At 39.7% G+C, this 15,436-nt stretch overlaps 1 protein-coding gene and 2 long non-coding RNA genes across 11 annotated transcripts in view; 2 read left to right on the forward strand and 1 right to left on the reverse strand.

The window, feature by feature from the left end:
• Positions 1–9,338, forward strand: part of LOC141548939 (uncharacterized) — a 34,272-nt gene extending 24,934 nt beyond the window's left edge. For all 4 annotated transcript variants that reach the window (XR_012484159.1, XR_012484157.1, XR_012484158.1 and 1 more), the window contains one exon: positions 7,964–9,338. This is a non-coding gene — a long non-coding RNA (uncharacterized LOC141548939). The remainder of the gene's footprint in view (positions 1–7,963) is intronic.
• Positions 1–15,436, reverse strand: part of LOC141549155 (transcriptional regulator ATRX-like) — a 796,624-nt gene that overhangs the window by 127,821 nt on the left and 653,367 nt on the right. The gene's annotated exons all lie outside the window — the stretch shown is intronic.
• On the forward strand, positions 21–5,025 carry LOC141548940 (uncharacterized). Of its 4 annotated transcripts, none has more exons than XR_012484163.1 (3): positions 21–969; positions 1,347–2,467; positions 3,997–5,025. It is a non-coding gene; the product is annotated as an uncharacterized LOC141548940 (long non-coding RNA). The 4 variants fall into 4 exon arrangements; XR_012484162.1 differs by having other exon boundaries at positions 21–779; positions 868–2,467; XR_012484160.1 differs by having other exon boundaries at positions 21–2,467.

The raw sequence follows: 15,436 nt of genomic DNA on the forward strand, positions 1-15,436 counted from the left end.
AGGCTGCGGGTGGGGGGAGGGGGGGCGGCGGAGGCCGGCCGCGAGCCCCCTCTGGGGACCCTCCCTCTCTCCGGTCTCCGATGGGCGCTTCCACCTCTTGTTCCCAGTCCCTGCAGGCCCAGGCCTGGCCGGAGGCTCGGAACTCGGACAACCCGGGGGATCGGGGCTTTCCTCTCCATCCTTTTGTCCTGTCTGACCTCGGGGATCAAAGGGCACGGAAAGGTTTGCGGCCGCAGGCAGAGCTTAACGTGCTAAAATCCAAGCTAAAATATGGCGTCCTCAGAAAAAGAGGGAGGGGTGATGTTATTCCTCAGGATCTCTCCCTTTATAGAATATTCGCCTTTAACATCTTTTCTCTTAAAAGGGCTTCTCTCTCAGTTTGGCATAAAGACGCTTGACATTTCGGGAAGAATTTCCCGTTCTTGGGATGCGGTCCCAGCACAGCCTCATCTCCAGACCCAGGAGACTTCCCAGAAGGAGGGGGCGGGAAGGGGCGGTCCTATGACGTCACCGCGGTGGGGCCGGTCTCCTCCCAGAGCCCCGGGAAAGGGAGGAGAAAGTGGAAGCGCTCTTCCCCTCCCCCGCCCCGTATTTTCTCTTTTGTAGGGGGCCTTTTACTTCCAGGCCGCATTCATTGTTTTGTGCTGGGTCCGACTGGCTTGTGATGAGAGGGAGGTTTCCGTGGCGCTTGCCGTGGAACAAAGAGGTCCCTCAGCCTTTCCATTTAAACGATTTATCGGCTGAAAGAAGGGAATTGCTTCAATGCGGCCTTGTCCTGGGTGAGGGCTTTGGGAGCCTCTTGTCAGAAGCCTGTGAGAGCCTGGATTTCTTCCTCTGAACATATTCTCCCCTTCCCCTTTGACCTAGGGGAGAAGGATTCTTGATCCTGCAAGTGGGAATGCGTTTCTTCTCCATCTTGCATATGCAGCCCCCCGCAGAGATTTTTGCTACAAACGTCCTTTTCCTCAGGTAAGTGTTTTGCTTCCTCTTTTCTCTGCATTAGGACTTTGGGCAACTTTATAGAAGCAGAATGAACCTGTCAGTGTCTGTGATTTTCTCTGTTCCTTGTTCTCTCCTAATCTCTTTCCCGATCCATAGAAGTGAACAGGAACTTCCTCTTTGCTCCTCTAATTTGCCGTAGATTCCCCTTTTACATAGGATTCATATACCCGTTTGTAATTTAAGGTGGCAGTTGGCGTGAGGTGTTCAGGAGGTATCACATTTCTGGCAAACTGCTTTTTCCTTATCCCGTTATTAAAAATGCAATAGTGTGTCCTCCTCGGTCCCACCTCCTGTTCGCTTTGCATTTCTTATACACTGATATTTTATTTTATTTACTGATGTAGGTCGCACACATGATCTTACCCAAAGAGCAGTGTGGCCGTCTTCAAGAAATTCCTATTATTTCCTGGGTGCCTAGGAATTCTACAGGGCATGAGGTCAGAGGGAGTCATCTTCCTGAGGTGAAATCTGGTCTTAGCTACTTGCTAACTGTGGTACCCTCAGCAAGTCACTTAACCCTGTTTACCTCACTTGCTCCTTTGGCAAATGAACTGCAGAAGGAAATGGCAAACCCTTCCAATAGCTTTGCCAAGCAACCGAAAATTGCATCAAGGAAAAGCAGACAAGACCAAACATTTGGATTCAAAGTCTCTGATTTTTAGTAAAGTTTGAGATCTGTCCCTGATAAGCAGTAATCCTAAACCCTTCCTTTCCTCCTTCCCTCCATTCATTATGTCCTGCAGATACTGAGCTCTTTCACAAAAATAGTTATTGATGTTTAGTGTTTCCCTCATCACCAGGGTATCCCATGGATTCGGCCCTCTCCCCATGAGGGCCATGCCAGGCAACAAATCCCATTTTTTGTTTTAGGGAGGAGAAGAAAAGTGAGCTCAGCTGTTTCACACATTTGGGAAAAGGTATGCACGTGTGCAACACCTGTGGCTCTCTCACCTCCAGAAAGAGGACAGGTGATGGTGTCTTCTCATGTATCCTTTTCAGTCTTTTGCATTTTCTTACAGGTCATTGCCAGTTTTGCTTTGTCATTCTTTCCTTTTAAATTTATTTTAATTACAGGTATGTGTGTGTGTGTGTGTGTGTATTTATTTTTTTTTTAATTTTTGTTTTCTTGGCTTTGCCTAGGTCACTTTGCATCATTTCACAAAGATGTTTCCCTGCTTCTCTGTATTCAACACACTCCATTCCTTATAACAATATAGTAATGTCCCACAACACTCTCCATTCCTTATAACAATATAGTAATGTCCCACAACATTCATTTCCGTGCCTTCTCTGGCCATTCCCACTTGAAAACATCTACTTTGTTCCAGGTCACAGATGTCACAAAAAGTGCTGTTATAAAAACCCAACATCAAAGATGAAACACCACAGATGCTCAACATTTGTCGAGTGATTGAATTTTATTCCTGTGAATGGAGGTAAAATCTGGTTGCAATGAACATTAAAGGTAAGCCAGGAGTGTGTGTGTGTGTGTGTGTGTGTGTGTGTGTGTGTGTGTGTGTGTGTGTGTTTATGTGTGTTTCTGTGTGTGTGTGTGCTCGCTTGTGAGAGGGAGAGAGAGGGGTGGAGAGGGAGAAGGAGAAGGAGAGGGAGTGGAGCAGGGGTTGTGGGAAGGGGAGGGGGAGGGGGAAGGGGAGGGGGAGGGAGATTTGACTTGTTGGAGTCAGGGAAGGTGAGTTTAAAGCCTCATAGCTTTCAGGGACCCTGAAATGATACCTTACAGCTTCATAAGCCAACCTGCTGCTCTGTATCCACTGGTGAGAATCAGAAACAACTGAGTTCAAATCCTGCCTCCCATACCTACAATTTGTGTGATCCTTACCAAGTCTTTAAGACTCTCCCCCGTGTTAGTGCCAGATTGGGCTCATTAATCTCAATGCTGAGAGGGTTTCCTGGGTCTCTTCTGTCTATATTTGAGAGGAAACCATCTTGGAAGGACACAGAGCAGCCAAGGAATGGCACAAATTGTAGTCCACCCCCATGGGAAGGCGCTGGACTCCCCAGAAAGAAGCAGCCCTCACCAGCATGGAATGTATAGCTCAGTTTCTCAGGATTCCTGGGGCAAATTGTGTTGTATAAGAAAACTTACACACGAGACCACCCCAGACTGTTAAAGGGGAGACGGACAGATCCCCACATATGCGTCGGGCCAGGTAAGCTATTTGCTAGGAGGGGGACACAAAAGGTTAAAAGCCAGAATGACTGGGGATCAAGAGCAAGTGTGACTCGGGGTTCCTTGGAACTGTTCTTCCTCTTTCCATTAAAGGTAGTTTGCATTCTCTGTGGAATTGCAGGGCCTGCTCACATTCCCTTGCAGCCACCACACACTAAGACTAGGGACGGTCCTGTCTCAGACAGAACAACTGGAGTTTTTCCTCAGGGCAGGTGGTGAATTCAAAATGGACTGAGACCCTGCAGAACTTCAGAGCCCTGGCAATGAGCTCTTTCTTTCTCCTTCCCTGGCTGCATGGCATCCTCCTCAACCATGGCTTCCCAGCAGTTTTCTGGGGCTTCCAGAGGGGGGTTCAGGGGTTAGAGCACTGGGCGGGGAGTCAGGAAGACCTCTGTTCACAGGCAGCCTCAGGCACTTTGTGAGCATGTGGCCTTGGGCAAGGACAAGTTAGAGCTTCCAAGTCAAGCATTCTTTGCTCTGTCTGCCCCTTCAGTAAGAGTGACTCCCCATGTGAAGGCGTCCCTGCTCTTAGAGTAGTCTGAGGTGCTAAGAGGTCAGATGGTGTGACCGTGGTCATGCCGCTGACGTGGGTCTAAAGCAAGATTTGAGCCTTCCTGGTTTTGAACCTGGCCCTCTATCCTTTGTAATTAAGACACAGTTCAAGCCCCAACTATGTCATGAACCCTTTCTTGATTGAAAAGCTGCTGTAAGCCTTGCTCCCAGACTGCCTTGCATTTTGCATTTGTGTTTATTCTCATGTACATTTACACATTTTCTGTCTTATTATGTTCTGTTGTCTTCAGAAACTGCTGATGGCTCTCTGGGAGGAGATCTGCTGTCTCAACTCAATCCCAGAGTAGAGTCCTTTCTCAATGTTGTCTTCTTTTATCCTCCCAGAGAATGGGCATGTGAGAACTCAAGGACTTGTGGGAAAATTACTTCAACCAATGATCTTGCTCCTTTTAAAGGTTGTGTAAATTTCTTTTCATATGTAAACTTCTCCTCAGTAGTTCAAAGGGTAAACTCCCCTTAAAGTCGGAACCAAAGGTGTGAACTAGAGAATTGTCAAGTACCAACTTAGCACTTAGTAAGAACCTAACATCTCCCCCTTTTCTTTTGATTTAGAACATAGGGTCGTCATGACCTTGAAACATAAATCCATCAATATGGGAGGTATTACACATAATTACATAAATTACATAGACACATAGTAACATAATACATGCTAGAAGTAGGTAACAAATAACATGATCAAATAATCACAAATTGAGAATTTGTAAATGTCTGTAAGTCCATTGGCCATTAGTCTCATCTTGTGTTAGGAAATCCAATGATTCCTGCTGGTTTTAAAATTCTGTAACATTCTTATTAGCCATGCTCTTTCAGTGTCAGGTCTCAGATCTTCTCCTTTGTTTTGAGGTTTTTCTCTTTTTCTGTCTCTCTCTGATGGACAAGGCTAATACGACTCGTTGGCACCCATCTGATTCCTTCTCCATCTGAAGAAATACAAGCAAACCCTCTCCCCCAGCCAGTTAACCAATCTGGTCCCTTCCATTCACCACTTTCTGGGTTTCTCCACATCACCTGGCGATTATCTCAGGACAGTGGAGATGCTCACACTGGACACTGCCCTTCTGATGGGTTATAAAACCTGTCTGCCGGAGCCAGTGCATCTTTGTCAAAAATTAGAAAATTAATGGTATAGAGAACTAAGTTTAGAAGTTCTCTAGGGTTACCTGTGGCTCCCCCCTTTCTTTTGTTTTTGGAGGAGTGTCTTAATGTCTCTGTTTCTTCTCTCTACTATTGCCTGCCCTTGTGGATTAAAAGGTATGCCAGTGGTATGTAAAATCTTATACTGGGCACAGAAGTGCGTAAAATGTTTAGAACTATATGCAGGTCCATTATCCGTTTTTATTTCTTGTGCCATACCCATAATTGCAAAAGCTTGTATAAGGAATTCAGTGTCCACTCGGGCTGTCTCTTTTGCTGCTGGCATTGCAAAAGTGAATCCTGAAAAGGTGTCTACCACTACATGGATAAAAGATAGACGACCAAAAGATTTATAATGGGTCACATCCATTTGCCAGATTTCATTGGGTATCAAACCACGAGGATTCTTTCCTGGAGGGAGTGTAGGAGCATGGAAAGGAAGGCAAGCTGTACAGTTTTTTACTATGCTCCTGGCTTCCTCTCTTGTTATTCCAAATTGTAAATGTAAAGCTCGAGCAGCCTGATGAGATTTAGAATGAGATTCTTGTGCTTTCTGAAATAAAGGAGTACTGGCTAACATAGTTAAAAGGCTGTCTGCCTTTGAATTTCCATCCGAAATAGGAGCTGAAAGTCCACTATGTGAGTGGGCATGCAAGATATAAATCTTGCCTGGATGCTTTCTCACTTGCTCTTGAAGTTCCTTAACGAGCTGATAAATATTAGAGTGTGCAAATTTTATTTGGGCTGTGGCAATTCTTTGTACTACACCTACTGAATAGGCTGAATCAGTAATTATATTTACGTCTCCTGGGTAATAAGTAACAGCTAGCATGATAGCAAATAATTCATTCTGTTGAGTGGATTGAAAAGGAGTCCTGACTGCTCTCTTTATGGTTAAATCATGAGAGTATACAGCACAAATATTTTCTTTGGAGGCGTCTGTAAAGATTGTTGGTCCTTTAAGAGGAACCTTAGAAACGTTTTCTTCAAAAATCCATCACCATTTATGTAGTAGCCAGGTTATCTTTAATGGAGACCCATGTGCAAAATTTGGAGCTGTGGCCAATAAAATTTGCCATTCTGGGATGGTCTCACAGCATACATTAATTTGTGCATTAGTATAGAATGTGCATATTTTTTTCAGGACTTATTTGAGATAATTGTAGTACTCTCTTAATGGCTTTTAATAAAATTCTAGCCACAAGCACTGGGTAAGGAGTAAGGCTTTGTTCTGGTTGTGCTGGGAGGTTCACCCACTCGATCACACTGTTTCCTTGATGAAGGATTGCTGTGGGTGCCTCTTTTGTAGCAAAAACTGATATTTCCAAAGGTTTTTGAGTGACTTTTTCAACCCCATTGGATAAAGCCAGTTCAACTTCTCTCAAAGCCTCTTGTGCTTCTTTTGTAAGCTGGAGGGGTGAATTTAAAGCACTGTCTCCCCTTAAAATGTCATATAGAGGTTGCAGTTGATTGGTAGTTAAGCCTAACACTGGACGTATCCATTGGATATCTCTTATTAATTTTTGGAAATCATTTAAGCTGTCCAACTTCTCTGTTCTTAAAGAAAGCTTTTGTACTGTGAGTGTCTTAGGATATCCTAAATATTGAAAAAGAGCATGCCTTTGAATTTTTTCTGTAACTATATGCAGTTTGTAGTAATTTAGTGTTTGCATGGTCTTTTGTAGATATGCTTCTAACATTTGTTCCTCAGGTGCACATCCCAAAATATCATCCATATAATGTAACAATGAAAACTGCTATAAGCCTTGCTCCCAGACTGCCTTGCATTTTGCATTTTTATTTATTGTTCATGTACATTTATACATTTTCTGTCTTATTAGAACCTAAGCTTGTCTTGTTAGGGACTGTGTCTTTAATACTGTTTGCATCTCCAGAACCTACTACTATGATGTACATGGGCTTGTTGTTTGTTACTTAGCCCATCTGTCTTTGTATGTGCCTGGCACATTGGAGGAGTAAATCCATAGCTGAGTGAATGAATACATTAATGAGGTGGAGGTTTAAGCTAAAGTAATTATTAGTGATTACAATTATTCATAATTTTTATAGGTACAGTTTATTCTTTCATTTATCAAAGCTAAACCATGTATTCTGTTACAGTTTAATTTACTATGTGGTATGAGGTATTGATCTTCTATCAAAATTCTGCCAAACTGCTTTTGACTTATGCCATCTATTTTTTTATATGTCTTTTAAAAATTTATAATTATAAAATTTTTAAGTACATATGCATGAATAACTTTTTTTAAATAACATTATCCCTTGTGTTCATTTTTCCAAATTTTCCCCTCCCTTCCTTTACTCCCTCCCCTAGATGACAGGCAATGCCATACATATTAAATGTGTTACAGTATAACCTAGATATGTGTGTAAATCCAATTTTCTTGTTGCATGTTAAGAATTGCCATCTATTTTTTTATACCAACTATACATAATTCTCTCTTTCTATAAGTGGACTGTTGGGTAAACCTTTAGTCGAGCAATTTTAGAGTAAAGTGAATTTACCCCCAGACTCAGCTTCAAGGGAGAAAAGGAGACAGGAAGGGAGTCATGAGACTGGGAAGGGAGGGGGCCGGGAGATGATTCAAGGACACACGGACTCTGGGTACTGAGAAGCAAGAGAAGGATCAGGTCCAGGCAGGCGGAGCCAGCCACCGCCCAACAAAGGAGAGGACAAGCAACATGTGGACTGAGGAAAGACATATGGCACCTGAGCATGGATGGACAGGAGACACACAAACAGGTGCCAGACATGAGGCTGAGTGGGCAGAGCCAGCCAAAGGCTCCCCTCATAGTGCTGGAGGTCTCAAGCCAAGCCCAGATGCTGAAGCTGCAGAGCTGGAAGGAATCAGGCTGCAAGAAAAATCCTTTTTGTTCTTCCTCCCCACTTTTTCATCAATACCCTTTAGATTTTTCACCTGATGTAAAAATATGCAATGCTGTTTTCTGTTTCTTTCATCACAGTATGCCATGTTTCCCTCCCTCTCCTTCTGCTTCCTGAGAGTCATGCCATGTGACAAATGGTATTTTGTCTTTTAGGAATGAAAAAAATGAACACAACTATATAGTCCAGAGAGGAAAAGATATTTGTGGTAGGAGATGATCTTTTTGGGAACATGCCTATTCCTGGAGGTTCATTCTCTCTTGAAGCACTCCTGATTTTTGAACACACATAACAAAAAACACTTGTGGAGGGCATCAATGTTTCTGAGAACATTCCAATTACGACCCCCTGTGGGGAAGCAACTCTAATCTCTGAACATTCAGAGGAAAAGACACTTGTGGTGGAGATAATCTTTTTGAGAACATTCCTATTCCTGGAGGATTGCTCTCTTTTGAAGCACATATAATCTCTAGACATTTGGAGGAAAAAATGCCTGTGATACCTGATAATATTTCTGAAAACACTTCACCTCCTGGAGCTTCTTCTGTCAGAACTATTTCTAATCTCTGAATATTCAGAGGAAAAGACTTGCAGTGTGAGATAATCTTTCTGAAAGCACTTCTCTTTCTGGAGCTTCTTCTGTTTTTGAACTACTTCTAATCTCTGAATATTCAGAGGAAAAGACTTGTGGTGGGGGATAATCTTTCTGAAAACACTTCTCCTTCTAGAGCTGCTTCTGTCAGAACTACTTCTAATCTCTGAATATTCAGAGGAAAAGACTTGTGGTCCTAGATAATCTTTGTGAAAACGCTTCTCTTTCTGAAGCTTCTTCTGTCTTTGAACTACTTCTACTCTCTGAAGATTCTGAGGAAAAGACACTTGTGGATGGAGGAGATAATCTTTCTGAGAAACTTTCACTTCCTATGGGCTTACTCTCTGGGGAAGCACATTTAATGTCAGAATACTCTGTAGATGAAATGCTTATGGGTGAAGTCAAATACTATGAGAACCTTTCAACTACTACCCTCTCGGGGATACGCACCTACTCTACTCTCAGAACTCAGAGGAAAAGACAATGGTGGTAGAAGACACTCTCTCTGGCAACATTCTGGTGTAAGAGAGAGACTGGGAAGGACTTCTGTACAATAAAACCAACCTTTGAGAGAAACAAAGGAGAGCTCTATGGTCTGTCCAGCATGGTCTGACACTTACCCTTGTTTCCCTTGATAAAGGTCGGTTCCTTTGCCCAGAGAGGCTTTCCAGTTTCTGTCTTACACCACTTACTTCGGGATTGCTCTCTATGGAAACACATCTAGACGGACATCACTCAGCGGACAAGATCTTTATGGCAGGAGACACTCGTTCTGGGAACATTCCACTTACTGCAGGCTTCCTCTCTGGGGAAGCACAGCAAGAAAAAAATCGGACATTGAATGCAATAGAGGCCGCTGAAGCATTCCTGATGAAAAGACAAGAGCTGAGGAGAAAATGTGAGTCTCACATTGAAGACTCAAAAGCAACATTCAAAGGTAAATATGATAGAGACCTCTCAAGTTACTCATTACTGATACCCTGTGTACTCTTCTAAAAGGGAAGGTGATAACCATATTTCCTATGAGTTTTATCTTTACTAGGCAGGTAGAAGTACTCAACCTAGAAAAAGGTTTTGGAAGTGAACCATCTGGATGAGGATGATGTAAAATAGATAGGTGAGAAATAACAATGCCCTGGCAGATGGTAGAAGGGAGAGAAATAATGGAGGAAATGATCTCATAAAATAAGCATTCAAGGAAGAGCTTTTGGCTTGGAGTGGAAAATGATGATGAGGGGAGTGACCAATCCTTGAACCTTCCTCATATCTAAATCGGTTCAAAGAGGGGAAATATCTATATCTGTATTTATATGTACTTATTCAGTAGGTCAAAAAATATTTTAACCCTAAAGGTAAGTAGGAGAACGTGAGATGAAAAGGAAAAAGTGGTGATAAATGTTGGGCACATAAAAGAATAGCATGGTTATGTGCAAAATAGAAACTAGTGAGGTAATAGGATAAAAAGAGAGAGAGAAGGAAAAACAGAAGCAAATATATCATGACTTGTGTTAATAGGAGGAACTCACTCCTAAATGCAAGTGGGCAGTAAAATGAATTAGAAACCAGACTTCCAGACTATGTTTGTTTTTTCTTTTTTTGTATTTTGAAAAGAAACATATTGGAAAGAAAGAGAGAACCAGAGTTAAAATAGAGGGCTGAAGCAGAAACTGTTATATCTCATATGATAGCTAAAACATAGTGGAAGCAATGATGATGTCAGAAAAAATGCAGAGTAAAATTAGGCCTCACTGAAAGGGTAAATTGTCATGCAGGCTAATTCTTGTTTAGGGGAACCACAGTCAATGGTGTCAGAAAAGAGATATGTGCACAAGGGCATAGGATTCAAATTTTTAAAGGAAAAGTTAAATGCATTACAGGAAGAAATAGACAATAAAACTATAATGGCAGGGGACCTCAAGTTTTCCTGTGTGACCTAGACAAATACAACCATTAAATAAATAAGGAAGAAGTCTAGGAGAATAATAAAACTTAGATGACTTAGAAAACTTAGATATAAAAGACCTCCAGAGAAAACTTAATAGGAATAGAATGGACTACAGATAGATGTTGCTTTATTTCAATTCTTATTATATAAATTGGATTTCATGGAAGGAATTCTCCCAAACCACCTCTGTACTATTCTGGGATCTCATTCTGCTCCTGCCATTCAATTCGGTACTCTGTGGCCTCCTATCACCAATCACCAAAAATACCTTTAAAAAACCCTCTCCAGCAGAAAGCAGAACAGATCTGCAGAGAGACAGGCTCTACCACTGATGGATCCGGGCTTGCCTTAAGACCTCCAGTACTGATGAAGGACAACTTGCGTTCAAAGTACCTGTCCACCTGAGAGTCTGGCCCCTGCATTTGGATGTTTTATCCATCACTGGAGCACCACATCTGTCCCATGCCACAAGTTTGCATGTCTGTGCCAATTTTCCCAGCAGCTTTTATTGAATTGTGAATTTTCCCATAGCTGGGATTATTATCTTTGTCAAAGAAATGGATGATGTTCTCTTTTGCTCCTGTATGCTGTATACCTAATCTGTTCCTATGGTCAGTCTTTCTGTTTCTTACTCAATAATAATAATATTATTTTTTAAAATTCATTTTTCCAAATTATCCCCTCCCTCCCTCCACTCCCTCCCCCCGATGACAGGTAATCCCATACATTTTACATGTGTTACAATATAACCTAGATACAATATATGTGTGTAAATACCATTTTCTTGTTGCACATTAATTATTAGCTTTTGAAGGTATAAGTAACCTGGGTAGATAGACAGTAGTGCTAACAATTTACATTCACTTCCCCGTGTTCCTTCTCTGGGTGTAGTTATTTCTGTCCATCATTGATCAACTGGAAGTGAGTTGGATCTTCTTTATGTTGAAGATTTCCACTTCCATCAGAATATATCTTCATACAGTATTGTTGTTGAAGTGTACAGTGATCTTCTGGTTCTGCTCATTTTACTCAGCATCAGTTGATTTAAGTCTCTCCAAGTCTCTCTGTATTCCTCCTGCTGGTCATTTCTCACAGAGCAATAATATTCCATAACCTTCATATACCATAATTTACCCAACCATTCTCCAAATGATGGACATCCATTCATTTTTCAGTTTCTAGCTACAACAAAAAGAGCTGCCACAAATATTTTGGCACATACAGGTCTCTTTCCGCTCTTTAGTATTTCTTTGGGATATAAGCCCAGTAGTAGTACTGCTGGGTCAAAGGGTATGCACAGTTTGATAACTTTTTGGGCATAGCTCCAAATTGCTCTCCAGAATGGCTGGATTCTTTCACAACTCCACCAGCAATGTATTAGTGTTCCAGTTTTCCCACATCCCCTCCAACATTCATCATTATTTGTTCCTGTCTTCTTAGCCAATCTGACAAGTGTATAGTGGTATCTCAGAGTTGTCTTAATTTGCATTTCTCTGATCAGTAGTGATTTGGAACACTCTTTCATATGAGTGGAAATAGTTTCAATTTCATCATCTGAGAATTGTCTGTTCATATCCCTTGACCATTTATCAATAGGAGAATGGTTTGGTTTCTTATAAATTAGGGTCAGTTCTCTATATATTTTGGAAATGAGACCTTTGTCAGAACCTTTACTTTTAAAATATTTTACCAATTTGTTACTTCCCTTCTAATCTTGTTTGCATTAGTATTGTTTGTACAGAAACTTTTTAGTTTGATGTAATCAAAATCTTCTATTTTGTGATCAATAATGATCTCTAGTTCTCCTCTAGTCATAAATTCCTTCCTCCTCCACAGGTCTGAGAGGTAGACTATTCTCTGTTCCTCTAATCTATTTATGATCTCATTCTTTATGCCTAAATCATGGACCCATTTTGATCTTATCTTGGTATATGGTGTTAAGTGTGGATCCATATCTAATTTCTGCCATACTAATTTCCAGTTTTCCCAACAGTTTTTTCCGAATAATGAATTTTCGTCCCTAATGTTGGTATCTTTGGGTTTGTCAAAGATTAGATTGCTATAGATGTACCCTTTTTTGTCCTTTGTATCTAATTTGTTCCACTGATCTACCATTCTATTTCTTAGCCAGTACCAAATGGTTTTGGTGACTGCTGCTATATAATACAGCTTTAGATCAGGTACACTTAGACCACCTTCCTCTGACTTTTTTTTCATTAGTTCCCTTGCAATTCTCGACCTTTTATTCTTCCATATGAATTTTGTTGTTATTTTTTCTAGGTCATTAAAATAGTTTCTTGGGAGTCTGATTGGTATAGCACTAAATAAATAGATTAGTTTGGGGAGTATTGTCATCTTTATTATATTCGCTTGGCCTATCCAAGAGCACTGAATGTCTTTCCAGTTATTTAAATATGACTTTATTTTTGTGGCAAGTGTTTTGTAATTTTTCTCATATAATTCCTGACAATTCTTTGGTAGATGGATTCCCAAATACTTTATACTCTCAACATTTGTTTGGAATGGAATTTCTCTTTGTATCTTTTGCTGTTGCATTTTGTTGGTGATACATAAGAATTTTGAGGATTTATGTGGATTTATTTTGTATCCTGCCACTTTGCTAAAATTCTGAATTATTTCTAATAGCTTTTTAGCACAGTCTTTGGGGTTCTCTAAGTATACCATCATGTCATCTGCCAAGAGTGATAGTTTGATTTCCTCATTTCCTACTCTAATTCCTTGAATGTCTTTCTCGGCTCTTATTGCCGAGGCTAGCGTTTCTAGTACTATATTGAATAGTAATGGTGGTAGTGGGCAACCTTGTTTCACTCCTGATCTTACTGGGAAAGGTTGCAGTTTATTTCTATTGCATATTATGCTTACTGACGGTCTTAAATATATGCTCCTGATTAGTCTAATGAATAATCCATTTATTCCTATACTCTCAAGAGTTTTTAGTAGGAATGGATGTTGGATGTTACATCTAATATTTACTACCTCTAATTTAAATTTATTAATATTTATTAATATTAATATTTAAATATTTAATTAAAATTATTATATTATATAATATATTATTATTAATATTATATAATATTATATAACATTATATAATATTATATAATATATTATTATTAATTTAAATATTAATTATAATAATATATTATATAATATAATATATAATATATTATATAATATTTAAATAATTAAATATTTAAATATTTTTAAATAAAATAATATTAATAATTAAATAAATATTTAATATTAGATATTTACTACCTACATCAATGTAAACATGCAGTAATAAGGGGAAATTTTATATCTTTAGAGGCTTATTTGAAGAAAATAGAGAAAGAGAAGATTAACGAATTGGGCTTGCAACTTAAAAGGCTAGAAAAAGACCAAATTATAAACCCCCAACCAAAAATTAAACTTGAAATACAAAAATTAAAAGGAGAAATCAATAATATTGAAAGTAAAAAAACTATTGAATTAATAAATAAAACCAAGAGTTGGTTTTATGAAAAAGCCAATAAAATAGATAAACCTTTGGTAAATCTGATCAGAAAAAAGAAAGAGGAAAATCAAATTGTTAGTCTTACAAATGAAAAGGGGGATCTTTCCACCAATGAAGAGGAAATTTTTTTTTACATAGGATTATCTATGTATACTATTTGCAAAGAGTGAAGTCTTTGTCGTTGCTTATTCTACTTTTTTCAATTTCTTTTTTCTTCTCTTATTGCTAGAGATAACATATCTAGTACAATATTGAATAAGAGAGGTGATAATGGGTATTCGTGCTTCATGCATGATTTTTCTCATAAGGCTTCTAGCTTATCCCCCATTACAAATAATGCTTGTTGATGATTTTAGATAGAAAGTATTTATTTTATGGAAAGCTTAACTTATTCTTATATTTTCTGGTGCTTTTCCAAGTAGAGGTGAATTGGTTAACAGGTCTTTAGAATGTAGATAATTAGACCTTGGAATATTCTTCTATAGTAGTGTGGAGCTTCATTGATTTTCTACCTTCTTCAAAAAAATAAGCAACTTCCTTATGCTAAAACAGTTGAGAACTGTCAACCAGCATCAAAAGAGAACATGTTCATTCTATCTATCTATCTATATTCCAGAATCAATCAAAAGAACTGCTTTAGGGGATTTGGTCATGACTTTAGGAATTTGTATAAAAACAGGGACCCATTCCAGAAAATGGTAGGGTTTCCCAGGGTTTCAAAGTAGAGAGCATTGAGCAGAGACAAAGCAAAATGAGCTAAGAACTATGAAAGCTGGGTCAGCTGGCTAGAGGAGAAAGAAAAGGGAGGACTGAATTCTGACAGAGAGGGAAAAAATCCAAGATGTTCCCTGGCTCTATGAGCATCTCAGAGTAGAAGACTGGTGCCACCAGTGTAGCCAACTACACCAGGCCTAAGAAAAGTTCCAAAGAGGGATCTCTTCCTTCCCAACTTATATTCTTAATATCTATCACAGACACTTCAGTAATCTTTTTACTTACCACAAAGAGGTGAAGGGTCCCATGGAGATAGATAGAAAAGTCTATTTAAGTAGATAACCCAACCTCTGATTAAATATTAGAAATTTTCCTCATCCATCATGTTTCATTTAAATGAAATTTCTTAAAGCTACAGAAGAGGGAACCATGCAGACTAAGGCAGGGCATTCTATTAGCCCTTGGCTCTCTTTCCAGATGAGCTCATGCATGTAAGGGAGTACACTTCTTCATAGATCACAGAACGTCAGTGCTATGAATATGAATATGAAATCTGAGAGCTCCTAGAGATAAGAGAACATGAAATTTCAGGGCTGGAAAGGACCCTGGAACACAAATGTCAGACCTTAAGAGGGTTATGTTAGCATCACAGAATGCCAGACCTCAGGATGCCACTGTTTCAGGGGAACCTCTGATTATAGGTAGCCTGGCCACACTAGGAGGGTCTTCAGCATAGAGACAGACAGAGCTGGGAGGATCTTCAGAACTGCTGGAAGGGTATGTGCCTAAGCTCACACAATTTGTACTAGAGATCTTCCTGGTCAGGAAGTGGGCCTAGAATCATGTCTATTGTTATAGTT

Source organism: Sminthopsis crassicaudata, chromosome X (genome assembly GCF_048593235.1).
Source record: "Sminthopsis crassicaudata isolate SCR6 chromosome X, ASM4859323v1, whole genome shotgun sequence".
Classification (NCBI taxonomy): Eukaryota; Metazoa; Chordata; class Mammalia; order Dasyuromorphia; family Dasyuridae; genus Sminthopsis; species Sminthopsis crassicaudata.